Genomic DNA, 11,155 nt, shown 5'->3' with positions numbered 1-11,155 from the left:
CCACTGTTGGGCCTTTAATGCTCTCTGCTCTAGGGGACCGAATCACAGCTGACCCTGGCTTTCCAAGCTGAGAGACTGAATTCTGCAATCATAAATGACAGTTTGCTAGTGTGGACCACGCCCAGAGGTAGGACTGGAAGGTGGACTCAGGAGTATTTTGGTTTGGAGTCCAGATCAGCTCTCCTGTGGTCAGCGCGTGAAGACTCCATTGTAATGCCCATTGGTATTACTAAGTGTATAGATGTTTTAGGGGCAGTGGTGGCTCAGTGGTTAGAGCGCTGGGTTATTGCTCATCAGGTTGTGGGGTCAAAACCCATTTTTGCTACAGCACAGTCGTAGCTGAAGCTGAGCCTCCTCGTTGGTGTGGTGAATGAGGGAAGGAAAGGAAGAAATGGGTGCAAAGTCGTTCGGCACATGGCTGGATGTGGAAGTGGGGGTATATAAAGGGAAAGAGGATCGAGAGGAGGGGTTTGGGGCGTGGTCTTCATTTCCACATAGGAATAAAAGGCTAATGTCACAACAATGCAAACACACTAGTAACACCCAACCAACTGCATGGGGCATCACAGCATCTACTGATCAGCCACCTGAGACACCATAGCAACCATCTAAGATATCATAGCAACTGCCTAGCAACCACCTTAACATCTTAGCGAGCACTAAACAGCACTTTGGAAGACGGTAGCACCCATCTAGTAAGCACTTAGCTGCGTCATAGCAACCACCTGGCAAAACCTTAGCAATCACCTAGCAATCAGTTCTCCTAACCTTGACCTTAACCTTGACCTTATCAACCCTAAAACGTAACCGTAACCCAAACCTTAACCAAAACCTTAAATCTGAGATTAGGGTTGGGGTTAGGATCAGGGTTAGGGTTACATTTAATAGACAGTCGTTTACATTCTACTTGCATTGCATTTAATACATATTCAGTTGAATGTTAGTTGAATGTCATGGACCACGGACCATCTAAATAAAGTGATGTTCTTCTTAAGAGCGGCCTGATTGAATCTGATTGAATCTGATTGATTAGGGAATGTTCTCAGCTGTTGTGGAATCAACACAAATCAACTAAAATCTATATTATTTACAAAATATATAAATAAACAATCAAAAAATAATAAAAATAAATCTAGTTTCCTTTATGATTTTATATTTTTTAATTTTATATTTGTTTTCATAATAAAATTGTAATTTATTATTATTCCTACATTTCTATTAGGATCCCTTCCCCCAAGAATTGGCGGCCCCTGGCTTTTAGGTGCTGAACTGCAGGAAAAACCCATCTCAGTTAGCACTATGTGGTCATTGGAGTTTTAGTGAATAACGAACAGGTCGGGTTAGTCGTTAACTTAGTTCTTTTGGGAAATATTCTGTAATTAACACATCTTAAGAAGTATTTAACAAATCTTAACATCTTTAATGAATCTTATGATCTAGTTAAACAAATACAGAGTTAATTTATAATATAATATATAATGTACATACAAAATCAGTCTTAAAAGCACTGCAGCAAAACAAAAAACAACAAGTGGTTTAATCTATGGATTCTATTTTTTTACTTTAACACACAAAAAAACAAATAAAACAATAGCAGTTCTTTAATGTGGCCCAACTAGTGGTCCTTTCTGTATGAGGTGAAGTAGTGCTTGATTAGGGTCAGGATCGAGCTCTACAGGTGGTCCGGCAGTGCTGTAACCCGTCTGATATTACTGCCTTGTTGCTTCACACTCAGTGAAGCCTAGATATTTATAATCTGTACTCACTGAATCATGAAACACCTCCACACATTGATGGCTGCAATGGCATGAGAGCATATGGATTCCATTAACCTGGGTAAGATACAGAGCACATCACTAGCATGATTAACAACCCTGTAATCAGTCATTGTGTCACTGAGTGTGTCTTCCCACTCATCCTGTATTATGAGGCTCCATGGATGCGATCAAACGTGGAGGCTGTGTTCCAATAAGCATTGTTGAACAGTTAGAGGTGGGTTGAGTTGCTGAATACAAACGCCTCCTACTTCTTCAGCACAGTTCCAGTGTAACACTAATTTACACTCTCCTACATCTGAAACAAGACGAAACTGTAACACTGTTGCTTTAGGCTACATTTGACAAAGACACCTATATTTACCATTAGTGATGGACACAGATGAAATTTGCCCTCCGTCTTTAACATATCCATAAAGCATAAGGGTCGTGCTCCAGGGCCCAATAGTGGCAGCTTGGGTATCGAACCCACAACCCCGTTATCAATAGCCCAGTGCTCTAACCGCTGAGCTATCACTGCCAAAATAATGTTACATTATCCTACATTTGTAACATGAATAAACGGTTACACTAATGTTACATTATCCTACCTTTGTAACATGATTAAACTGTTTCACTAATGTTGTTACATTATCTTACCTTTGTAACACGCTGTTACATTATCCTACCTTTGTGACATGATTACTACACTACTACAATGTTACATTATATTACATTTGCAATGTGGTTACTACACTAATGTTACATTATCCAACCATTGTAACATGATTAAACTGTTACACTAATGTTGTATTATCCTATCTTTTTAACTTGATGTTACATTATACTACTTTTGTAACATGATTAAACTGTTACACTAATGTTACATTATTTTACCTTTGTAACTTGATGTTATATTACATATCATTTTGTCATGTTGATATTTGCTCTTCATTTTATGAGCTGAATTATTTGAAAGGAAAAAATGATGAAGTGCAGATCGAACATTCCAGCTCTGGCAGATTGAACTGTACTGCCCACTGGACAGCTGGCAGGTTTACATGAATCAATGTTCACACCCGCATCAACACATTATTATAGCAAAGGCAAGTATGCCAATGGCAAGGCACCCTTATACTCGCATGCTTTTGAATTATGCAGCAGGCTAGTGGTGAAAATGTACATTCATTCTGGTTGAGCTCTCTGAGTTACTTCATCGTGCTCCTGCTCGCTGACCCACTTTCTGCTATTTTCTAGTGAGGGGTTGGTCCCACAGTGGCCATATGGTTCATCCGAGGGAAAGCTGCGTCCACAGATTGCGCGCTCCGAACTATATCTTGGCAGAGATCTCCTTAGGCTAATATTATGCTCCCTTCACGCCACCGAATATAGCATCACAGTGATCTCTGTTTGTTTGTTGGCCTTCGTAAACACATGCATGGACTGAGGCATAGTGGAACATTCAGATGCAGTCAGTTCTGAGCTTCACGCTATCGGGTAGGATGAGTTCGGGACATTGGGGACATAAAGCCCATAGACCTTGAATAGCTAAGCCTATATTTTCTAGTTTTCTTGTTGATTCAGCAACAAGAGCGCTAGTGAGCTCAGGATGTTGGATGATGATCACCTCCCCACCTCATTATCCTCAACTCCCCGACTCATCCCAAAGGTATTGGATGGAGCACCATCCATCATTCCAGAGAGCACAGCTCTCCCACTGCTCCACAGCTTCTCAATGCTGGGGGTCTTTATACGCCTCTAGCCCACGCCTGGCATTAGGCCTGGCATGAGGCCTGGCATTGTGCCAATAGGATCATGTTTATCTGCTCCAGAGAGTCCTATTCTACGGTCAGCAGTAAGCCGTGTGTGTGTGTGTGTGTGTGTGTGTTAATTTGCACATGCAATGAGTGCAACTCAACTTAAAGTAGCCGAATGCATTCATTTGAAGAGGTGTCCACAAACATTTGGCCGTGTCGTGGATGTAATATAGAAAGAGAGGCTGCAGCATATTTATAGCCAACCTTTTAAATCAAGGGGCTCGACTCTAACACATCTACTGAACAAGGTTATTACCCGACGAGGTAATTCAGCTGTGTTAGAGCAGCGGAATGGGCAAAACCAGGCTGCAGTCTGGACCCCCTGGACCGCAGGTGGGCTCTCCTGTTCCTGAACATAAACGAGACGTGTGTGTGTGTGTGTGTGTACATAGACGTTCGAGTTCAAATGACTATGATTAAGTGCGTAAGTCGAGAGTTTGAGCATGAATAGAATTCAGAGAAGCACTTAGGCCCTCTACCTCCCACTGTGCTGAACTCAATTAATTCCCAACTAAGCCATTTCTGCGTATGCAAATGAGCCCCAGAAAGTTTTAATAAATGCAGGTTCATGCCGGCTCTTTGCCCCAAGGACTCTTGTTCTGAGGACCTCTCTTGAGTGAGAAGTTTAAGGCCTGTTTATACAGTGTGGCTCTGAAGACGCCCAGCTTTGTGTTTGAAACACATTGTACCGACACACATGGCGCGGTTTCAGGCCTGCAGGATCTTCACGTATCATTCATTATTTAGCAGGGCTGTCATTACGCCCAATTTACCAGGAAAATGTTGCTGTTAAACACTAAAATCACGGCAGTAAAAAGTCTGAGCAGAACTACAGGACACGCCAAGCAACTTCACTGTAGGAACTACATTTCCCACAATGCCCTAGCATCTTTCCAGTAGCCTGAGCGGCTAATGCTTTCAGTCAGAGTTTACCTGGTTTTGGAGAGTGAGGGACATTAGTGATATTTAATAGAAAGTCAGCCATGAAACAGATGTGGTCATGACAGCTGGTCAAGGTCTTTTATAACCGTATAACCGTACAAAAAAGCCTGAAACTAAAACTACTATGATTATTATTATTATTATTATTATTATTATTATTACTTTTATTATTATTATTATTATAACTACTATTATTATTATTACTATTATTTTTACTACTGCTATTTTTATTTTTATTATTATTTTTATTATTATTATTACTTTTATTATTATTATTATTACTACTACTACTACTACTACTGCTATTTAGAGTAAGACTGATATGCGTTTTTCTATAACCGATGCAGATGGTTCCAGTCATGCACACTGACTTGAAGCATCTTTATAAATAAAAATCAATGAAACAATATATATATATATATATATATATGAAAATTAAACACAACATTCTAGTATTTTATATAAAACAAAGTCCTCAAGTAACCAACTGTAACTAAAACTTCAGTGCAATCAACAGCAGAAAACCCCTCGTTTTTGAGTGAAGGAAATGATGTAAACATTACAGAAGAAATTTGCTTTACTTTAAACTCAATTGCAGCCCCTGAGTCTTCCTCACGCTACCCATCTTTCACCAATAACACAGGGCTGCCTGCAGACGTGCATGGCTCTAAATCAGCACTACTAAACACGGATATCAGCCGATGCCGATGTATTAAAAAATGCCAAATACCGGCCCGATATATCAGCCAACCTTTACTACTATTATTATTATTATTATTACTGCTGCTGCTGCTACTGTTTTTACTACTGTTACCAGTACTACTAATAATAACAATAATAACTATTACTAATATTATTATTATTATTGTTAGAACTATAAAAATAGCTAGTAATATTATTAGACAAGCAGAGGGATAAAGCTGTGCACTTCTGAATTCTGTGTGTGCCCCAGAACAACAAGCTGTGTAGAAACACCCCTGTTATTTATTACTATTGTCAATAATTGAGTTGTATGGTGTCAGAGTTCAGAGTCACAAAAAAACTACGAAGAATCTTAAAATCTTTCAAATCTAAATAATCTCCAGTTAAATTGTGTTAAATTATACATTAATTAGCTGTTTAATCATTTAAACTGGTCATTATAGAAGCTGACCTTCTGGCCTTAAGGTGATGGTAAAGTATAATAAATATAATAATATATTAAAACATAATATAATATAATATAATATAATATAATAAATAAAATATTAAGGAATATGTATTTTTAAAGAATACCAATAGTTAGAAATTTTAGAAGAGAAAAGTTAAGAAAATCTTAATCTTAGGATGGTTCTTAGTTCTTAAGTTCTTAAGATAATTTTTTCAGATGTTTTCCTTAAATCCACTTTTATGAATCCAGCCCACGGTTGGCATTTTTCAGACTCTGCAATCCATATCCATGGAAATTCTGTGTTTTTTGCAACCGGGTTTGAGTTGTTATTATATGTAATTACGGACTTCTATGATGTAATACGACTCATCAGAAGCAGACAGTAGTTTGGGTTGGATTTCACGCTAAACATCATCAAAACATGACCTGTCATTTGCTGCACTACTCAGAAAACCCAATGAGTTCTGACACAAAGCTGCTGCTGCTATTTTTCATTTCTGTTAACTGACGGGAACCTGGTTAGGTTACAGCACTGACGTATTCGCACTCAGTCACATATCTAGAACCTTAAGACCAGTGGGCACCAACCTTCCCTCTGGAGATCTACCTTTCTACAGCTTTGACCTCCAAACTACACACCTCATTCAGTTCATTATCAGGGACGTCTTAAGGATATATAAGATGGATTAGGTGAGGTGGATTAGGGTGGAGTGAAAGTCTGCAGCAGGATAGCTCTCCAGGAACAGAGCCGGTCACCACTGTTGTAGAGGCCTGCTGAGGCCTTCAGACCCGCTCCTGAACTGCCCCAGACAAATACAGTAAAAAGGACGGCGGATTTCATGTCTTTGCTTCCAGACGTTGCATAGATGACTCCTAATGTGCTGTAGTTACCATACACTATATGGACAAAAGTAATGGGACACATGCAAAGTAATGGATGCACATGCAAAATCTCTAATGTCCAGGGAAGAAGGCTTTCTACTAGATGCCGTCCATTATTATCCATTGTCAGGAGCTCTGCCAGGGATTTTGAGAGAATTTCACTGGACCCCACAACTCTTCTGGCACAATCCTCAATAAATAATTTTTTTGGGCCCCTTAGAATTGTCCTACCCAGTGGAATAGGACTCTCTGGAGCAGATAAATGGCATGAACCTATTTGCATCATGCTGCCTAATGCCATGCGTGGACTAGAGGGGTATAAAGCCCCCCACCAGCATTGAGCTGTGGAGCAGCTGTGTTCTCTGGAATGATGGATGTTGGTGCTCCATCCACTACTTTTGGGATGAGTTTGGGATGATGAGGAGTGGTGGTGATCATTCTGAACATCCTGAGCTCACTAACATTCTTGTTGCTGAATGCAGTCAGATCCTCACAGCAATATGTCTTTCCACTGGACAGTAGAGACTCCAGCAAAAGCAGGATAAGCTCTTTTTAATACCCTTGATTTCAGAAGATGTTTTGTAGCTCGCTATACCGAGGCCAAAGCCACCAGATGACAGTAAGGTTGCAGATTAGCTTACTTGGCTATATTCTGTAGCAATGTTCATATTGTAATGACTTCAAAACAGGACATTCTGGCCTATAATTTCATTAAACTGCTTATAGCGAAGCCTCTGCCTTATATATTTATGATTTATGATTTACTACTAGACCCAGACCCAGCCTGCCTAATGCTGATACATTACACAAGCATTGGGATGTAGAGGCTACTGAAACTGATGTGATGTTCAGCTTCCTAGCAGTGATGTTAGTTATCTGGCTTCCTGCTGGGGTCAGAGCGCAGGGTCAGCCACGCTACAGCACTCCTGGACCAGAGAGGGTTAAGAGCCTCACTCAAGGCTTTGCTCAAGGTCCACACAGTGGTAGCTTAGCAGATATGGGTACTGAACTCTGAACCCTCTGATCAATAATCCAGCAGTCTAACCACTGAGCCACCACTGATTAAATAGCAGGATAGCAATCCAGCCTCCAGTATCTCACAGCTTTTTTTCAGAGGCCCCTCCCACCTTCAGTATGCATCACCAGAAGGGGGGTTTCCTAGTCTTTGAGCTGGAAAATCTCTTGACAGACGTACTGCAGCGGTGCTGTAGATGGTGAGCTGGCATGTTTACGAAAGATTTTGTGAGGATTAGATGTTTCGTTGTGGCCCGAGTGCCGCTTTAATGACGGCTGTGTCGGCCTATGAACTTGTTTTTATTACCAACTTCATTCGCGTGTCCCACAGGCAAATCCAAAGTTCCTCGGAGGTCTGTGCGGCCTAATGGACAGCCCTGCAAACATGCATTTTTGATCTGGTAACAGCAGCCCTACTCGGAGAGGCTTAGTGAAGAAGAGCCATACCTCTGAGTGCGTGTTCCAGATCAGCCATTAAATAAAATAAAAGCAGAAAGCTCTTTAGGCTCCCTGGAGTTAGCCACCACAGTGATAACCAAGAGCGCGGGAACATAACAAAAAGGAACATCAGAGTGGTACTGGTATGACCAGTGGTGCAGGGTCCCTCCCTGTGGACCCTATTAAGACGGTTTGAAGTATCAGCTATGCAGACTTGGAAAACCGACCCTTAAAAAGTCTTTTCAGACTGAAGTGTTAGAGTAAATCCGCATTAGCGGACAAGTGTTCTGTTAGATTGTTGCTCCTCAGGAGGAAAAGCAGCCAAGAATAAGTGGTAAATTACCTGCCTGCGCTGATACAATACTGCAGTTGCCAAAGACTGATTGATTTCTTCATTTCGTTCATGTACGGCGATCGATGATGCATTGCCAATTCAAAAAAGGGGGGAAATCAATAACATTAATCTGGAACAGGAAGAGATATAAATGCAAAACTAACAGCTGCAGCCAATCCATGGCTTTCTCTTAAATTCAACCCAACGGCCTGCACTCAGGAGTCAAGGCGCGCCCCTGAATGCAGATGGTCGTGCTATGGTGTCCACGTTTCAGTGTTGTCTGAGTGTTTGTGTGGAACTCAGTGGGTTTCAGTGCATTAGCCAAGCTTGGCGCCGTCCTCCTGTGTGCTAAAATTAGCCGTACTGCCCAGTGGGTTGGCTGTTTAAGCCCCTGGATCTGGAGGCTTTTCCTGATGTAATCATTTAATCCAATATATTTATGAAACATGGAAACCAACTCTAAGAACTTACAGAGGAATCCACTCAACTGAAACACCAACATATCAGTGCTGGACGTTCATTTTAACTGTAGCAGGTACTCTTGGAGGTGCGAGTAGACCTTCTATTCATCCTCAAAGCCTGGATGAATCATCCAGGGATGCCAGGGAGTCTCCCACGCCAAGATCACTTTACTAAAGGTTGACTTTACACATCAGGATTCTCTACAGCCCTGGTGTAGATGTTCTCTTAATGGCTACTATATCAGATTTTTACCCATTTTCTTCCCAATTTAGACCACCAATTACCCAACCCGTATGTACTCTTCCCCCAACACTAGTGAGGGCGGACCAATACATGCCGCCTTCAATGCGTGAGCAGTCAAACTGCTCATTTGCAACCTCACCATGCACCAGCCTGCGACGGCCAGCACCGCGATGTGGGGAGAGTGCGCCATCTACCCACCCTGGAGAGAGCAAGGCCAGTTGTGCTCTCTCTGGGCCTCGGCTGCCGATGGCAAGCAGCATAACCGTGATTCAAACCAGCGATCCTCTGATCATAGTGACAGCACCGTAGCCTGCTGGACCACTCAGGACCACTTCCTGAAGTACTGCTTGTTGGTTGTTGTGGTGTTGCACAGGGTGTTTTTTATTATATGGACCCTTTAAAGCCAGAATGTTTCATTTACATTATGAGTTCATGTTAATTGATGACGAACATTCTGTGGTCTCATGGCTTCGTCCTGGACGCCACTTTTCCTACAGCCGTCTGGCGCAAAGTCAGGAGTGATGCAGAGCCGATATCCGAGCCCAGATAATCAAAATGTAGACCTCCATTCCCCAACGTCGCTCTCCGGGATGGTAAACATATCCTTTAAAGCGAGGCCACTCGCCTAAAACAGCAATCCGATGTCATTGAATGATCCCCTCTACGCTCTCCGGCCTACCTGCAATCCGGATTTCGACTGTTACCTTAGCAACAGGTTTCGAGGCTTCATAACCAACAGTTGGCAACCAGTTGCACCGCTACAGAGCCAGCAGCTGCTGGTGGAGGCACGGAGGAGACAGATTGTGTTGGAAGGAGCACTTTGCACACACTGAGCAAATCTGATTCTGTTTGGCAGAGGAGACGAGCGAGGACCATCACTGCTAGCTGGAAGAGCTGCTTTCATTTCAGCCTGGGCCGCTGGACATATCCGACAGTCCCACGCTGCAGATCAGGGGAACAGTCCTGTCAGGACGTGTCATTTATCGATCACTGCTGGAACTGGAGGTCTTCCCTTCATGATTGGTTTCTGGAGTGTTCTCCATACCACATCCTTATCTACTCACCTTCTTATCTTCCTCTGCCTGGTCAGGATCGCGGTGGGTCAGCGGGTCAACCCAGAAACGTTGGGCAAAAGGCAGAAACAGGACAGGGCGCCTGTCCATTGCAGGGTGCAACACACACCCATTCAGATCTGCGGTCTGCGGGAAAAGGTGCTACAAAGGGTTCTTTGAGAGATGCCTTAAAGAACCATGTGAGAGTGTGGAGAACCAGCAGTGAGAGTGTGGAGAACCTTTTACTTGGTCATTCCAAGCATCAGAATGTCACTGCCTGAAGGAAACATTTTAAGTGGTTATTCTGTGGTTGCCATGGTGTTTCAGGTGGTTGCTGTGGGATTGACTGGTAGTTGCTATAGCATCCTAGATGGTTGCTATAGTGTTATTAAGTGATTGCTTAAGTTTTTTGGTAATAAATAATACATTTAAGCTATACTGTATGGACAAAAGTATTGGGACACATCATTGAATCATTAAATTTAGGTGTTTCGTTCAGTCCCATTTCCACAGGAATCAAATCAAGCCTCTGGCCATGTAGTCTGCCTTTCCAGTGAAAGAAAGAATGGGTGGTTCTAAAGAGCTCACTGAACTCCAGCGTGGTTCTGTATGTAATAGGAGACACCGCTGCACCACCAACAACAACAAGTCAGCTGGTGAAATGATTCCCTCCCTCCTAGATCTTCCTCCATCAGCTGTGAGTGGTATTATTATTGAACAGTGGAAGCGTTTAGGAGGAACAGCTCACAGAGAACAGCTCAGCCACCGAGTGTCTGTCAGACCACGTAAAGTTACAGAGTGGGGTCAGAGCTCAGAGCAGAGTGCAGAAAAGCCTCCAACTGACTCAATAACTGCAGAGCTCCAGACCTGCTGCTGCTGTTGGAGCTGCAAAGCAAAGAGGGCAAACAACTCTATATTAATGCCTATGGGTTTAGAATAGGGGATCATAAAAGCTCAATCATGTGTAGGTGTCCCAATACTTTTGTCCATATAGTGTGTTTATTTTGTAATGAAGTATTTCTAAAATGTATTTATAGCAGAGAATTTTAGTAGATGTACTTCCTGGA

This window comes from Salminus brasiliensis, chromosome 17 (genome assembly GCF_030463535.1).
Source record: "Salminus brasiliensis chromosome 17, fSalBra1.hap2, whole genome shotgun sequence".
In the NCBI taxonomy this organism is placed as follows: Eukaryota; Metazoa; Chordata; class Actinopteri; order Characiformes; family Bryconidae; genus Salminus; species Salminus brasiliensis.
The sequence above is the reverse complement of the archived record's forward strand: the minus strand, read 5'-3'. Positions refer to the sequence as shown.